The following is a 4539-nucleotide window of genomic DNA, read 5'->3' on the forward strand; positions in this document are numbered from 1 at the left end:
GTGAGCTCCACTCTGCGCTGCTCATTCACAAACGGCTTCACGTCACTGACTCCGCCTACAGGAATGTGTGTGTGCGTGCGTGGGCGTGTGTGTGTGTGTGTGTGTGTGTGTGCGTGCGTGGGCGTGTGTGTATGTTTGTATGTGCGTGTGTGTGCGCGCATGCTCAGGCTGAGCTTTCACGGGCTGGGGTGGAGAGAGTTGAAGGGTAGCGAATGAGAAACTTTTGAATTTGTCGCACTTGGGAACGCACAAGAGTAAAGTCGTAAAAGTTGAAATTCCAGAAACCACTGATGCATTTCTATTGAGCAAGTCTCTATTTCTCTTTCAAACAATAGCAACCAGCTCCGTAACCTGTTCAAACATGTCGCTATCTGCCGATCTTCCAGGGACAAAGTGAAACAACAGCTGCCTGCAGGATAATATCATTAAGACGACAATATGGTTGTGAATCATTAACTAGTTCCTTATAAAGACTCCTGTTTTATCTTGTCCTGTACTCCTTATTGTTTTAATAGAAACTATGCCTTCATTTAAGATAACTATAATACAATAATAGGTTTTCAGATAGAACTTGTTATAAGGAACTAAAAGCAGTAATATGTCCACCAAGTATGCGACAAACACCCCAAACCAAGTAAATGCATTCAAATGTAACAAGCCACAGAAGTACTACGGAGCTCCTGCAGTCCAAACAAGTTGAAAACATAAGATATTCACTTTTAGGCCTACAAGTTAGATATTGTGTGTGCACAACTTATTATGCTGACATTTTAGCTTATTTTTTGGGACTTCTGGGGCTCAGTACAATACAACAAGATTTACTGTGCAGAAGAAACTGTTCCTGTGCCTTTTTGTTGTTGTTAAGTGGATTTTCATGAGGCTGCCTTCAACTTTTAAACACATTTCAAAGGGTTCAATTTGTGACAATGCATTGTATGATCTGTGTTAAATTGGATCTGCTGAGCAAATAGGTAAATGAATTCTGACACAAATGAAAAGAGTTAAAGGTCAATTATCCTCCTCTGAAATCTAGCGTTGTTAAATAAAATGTAAAAAAGTATAGTACCTAAATAGTATTATAAGGTAGTATAGCCACCTTAATTTAAAACTTATTGTCTTTATTGGCAATCCTCAAGGAGTAGCGTTTACAGAGCGCATTTAAAGGCATCGCAGTGCTGGTTACAGTTCTGCCTATACCTGGCTCTGCAGCAGCCTGCAGGGTAACAGCATCATTTGCATGGAGATATTGATTTAGAATTGTTTGCCACGCTGAATGAACCAGAGGAGGGAAAAGTAGCGGGAGCCGCTTTACTTGACGTCTCTTTGTTCTGAGCATCCCCACATACAGAGGTGGAATCGCTGTGACAGGCGGGGAGAGATGTATTCATATCAGCATAATAGCAACCCTGAATACCAGAATGCAAGAGTACAGCTGGCCCACTGATAGGCCGTCATAATTTATGGGAAATATCCCAAAAATGTTGCACCCTGCCAACACTGCAGATACACAGTGTTAAAGTTATGAACAAAACACTTTAATCTGGTTTCTCAGTCTCAGGGGGGCATGTGGGAGTGGGAGTGAGTGAGTCCAGTATGAATATGGGGAATTAAGAAAAGTCCTTTACCTAGCAACTGGTTCAGAGAGGAATTCAGTGGTCAGCTTTATCTGAATTTTTTATTGTTGTGTTATTGTGGCAAAATGTTGCCGTGGAAACATTAAGGAGGTGTTGAGTTTTATATCTTTCTTTTCAGTCTTTTCCCAAACACTTGAATGCCGCTCTGCAGCCAGAGGGTTGTAACTTACTCCTAACTGTATATTCCCTGATGGTGTTTACCTTTAAGCACAGCCTTGTCTCCACAATACTTGATTACAATACAGTGTGTCATTGATTGGACACGGCTCTCTCACTCAAACATGCATTGTAGTTCACACACCTGTGACGCTGACACTGCGAGAAAGAAAGCTGCTAGCCGGGGCTGTGTCCCCGACCCCTGCACCCTCCCTTACCACCCCTCACAGCCCCCAGCCCCGTGCTTTCAGGGGACTCCAGTTTCACAAAGGCCGCGCCAAACCACAGAACGCCACGGCCCTCTGTAAAAAAAGAAGCTTTAAAATCCAACCACTCACCCGCCCACGCTCTCTCCGCCTTTAACACTTTCTCTGCTCACACCTCGTCCTCTGTTATGGGTTCAGGTGAGGATGAAAATAAAGGAGAAGGGGGCAGGGGGAGGGGGGCGATATGATATGAAATTACCAGAAATGCTGGAGGGGCCACAAGTGCACATTATCCGACCTTGTAAGCCTGTTGAATATGCATTGTTCTGAGTAGAGCAGCAGTAAACGCTAATGCAGGATGTAAGCTGAGAACTGAAGTGGACTGGGGTGTGTGGTTGACAGGAGGAGGATGGTGGTTAGATTGGGGTTATATGTGTGTGTGTGTTAGAGAGGGGGAGGGAGGGCTGCAAAGCACAGGTGTAAGGCTTCTACAGCAGCAGTGGTGGACGGGCAAACAGCAGGTCCATTGTTCCCACCAACGCACACAAACACACAGCGCAACAAGTGTGGCCCAGGCCGGCATTTGTGAGAACAGGATATTGGCTCATCTGTTAGTCTGATTAGCTATAAAATGCGGCACTTCCATCTCCTGCAAATAACTCCTCGAAAACAACACCTGATGCTGTTGATCCTGCTGTAATCATGAGAAAGTAGTTTCAGGTGCCTGTCAGATTTACTGCAACCTGATAGGAGATACAGTGAAGGTGAATATTAGGGAGTACGTTCACGCTGCACCGAACTCTCTGTGTGGATGAACTGCAAATTATCTGTGCGAGCTGCTTTCAGCATGAATAGTGAAGAGTTTAAGAAACATTGAGATCCCTTTGATTTTCATGTCAAACAACCCTTATTCCATAACAGCCAGAAACCACAGTGTTAATGCTTCTCATCAGTCACTGTAAGAGCTGCACTCATACACACACACACACACACACACACACACACACACACACACACACACACACACACATACATACATACATGGCAGCTGGATTTTCTCATATCAACATACAAGGCACACATCTGTAACTTGTATATGTTATGCATATAAATGTGTATGTGGCAATGAGTAAATGTTGGTGGTAATGTGGCCTTGCTGTGTGTGTGTATTGAGGTGAGAGGCTCGGGGGCATGTGTGACCTATGTGTTGAGTTGTAATGTAAACCGACCATGTGTGGTGGGCTGCAATGTGGTCATTTGTATTTCAAACAGCTAAGAGGCCAGAGCTGAAGGAAAACACTCAGACAGCTGATGCTCCGATTAATCTCCTGTGCTCTCAAAGTTGCTCCTGCAGAGCCAACTTCTCACATTCTGTTAGTCGTCTCAAAACGGTTCCATCATTCATCCATATACTTCAGAAGTGTCTGTAAACAATACTTTTTTGTAGAGGGGCTGTTGGTCTAGCGGTTAGGTCTCACCGCATGTACAGAGGCGGCAGTCCCCCAAGTGGGCAACCCAGGTTCAGGTCCGACCTGTGGAATCCTTGACTTCATGTAATTCTCTCTCTCTCTCTGCTGTTACGTCAAAGACTTAAACATGGAATCTGTTATCTGAATAACTGTTTGAGACATGTTCATGTTGAGGTTTCACAAAGTTGAATAAAACTCATTGGGGCCATTTTTGTTTTTTAATCGTCTCACTACTTTAGCTTCAGAAGGATCGGCCTCTGGTTACTTGACGGCTGTTTAGTTTAATGAATTAACTGACTAAAAGAAAGAAGGAAACAGAGACAACGTTGTAGTTCTTGGAGTTGACACAGGTTGGATGTTTATCCTTATAATAACATGGCTGAATTGTATCTCAAGAGATGAGTGCAAACCCTCAGATTTAGTCATTAGTCATTAACTCTAAAGGAGATTGTAAGTCTAAACTCTAACTACAGGCTTTATCTGTGTTTCCATCATTTATAATTCATTGAAGGCCTCCCTCATTTATTCAAACTCAAACATTTCCCCCGATCAAAGTAGCTTCCACCTGATTTAGAGGCTTATCTCCCCCTCAGCTAAATATGACCCAACATTGCATCTACTTCTCAAAAACCTTTTCTTCCTCCTCTCCCTTCTCTCCTCTCCTTCCTTCCCTTCTCATTAGAGCTCAAAGTACTGTCGAGATCCACCCTGCGGGGGAACAAGGCAGCAGATAACTGCACCATTCATTCAGCTCCTTATCACAACATTATCTCAGCATACCGATGCCCTGAGCTGGAACGTACTCATATTCTCAGACGACGCCTCCCTTGTTTTGTTTTTTATTAGAGACGTTGGTCATACTGGAGTGGCAGATGTTCCCATTTGCTCACCCAAGCAGAATGACCTGCTCCTTAAAGCACCTCCTTCCTCTCCTTCTTCCATATCAAGTGTCGGCCAGCCCAAAGCCCATTGTGAACATGTAAGGAAGCACAGAGGAAAGAGCAGAAGGAAACAGAGCTTAGAATAAAGCTGAGATAGGTTCCTCGAGCGACTGTGGAGGAGGGACGCTGGGCT

This window comes from Symphodus melops (assembly GCF_947650265.1).
Source record: "Symphodus melops genome assembly, chromosome: 13".
Lineage (NCBI taxonomy): Eukaryota > Metazoa > Chordata > Actinopteri > Labriformes > Labridae > Symphodus > Symphodus melops.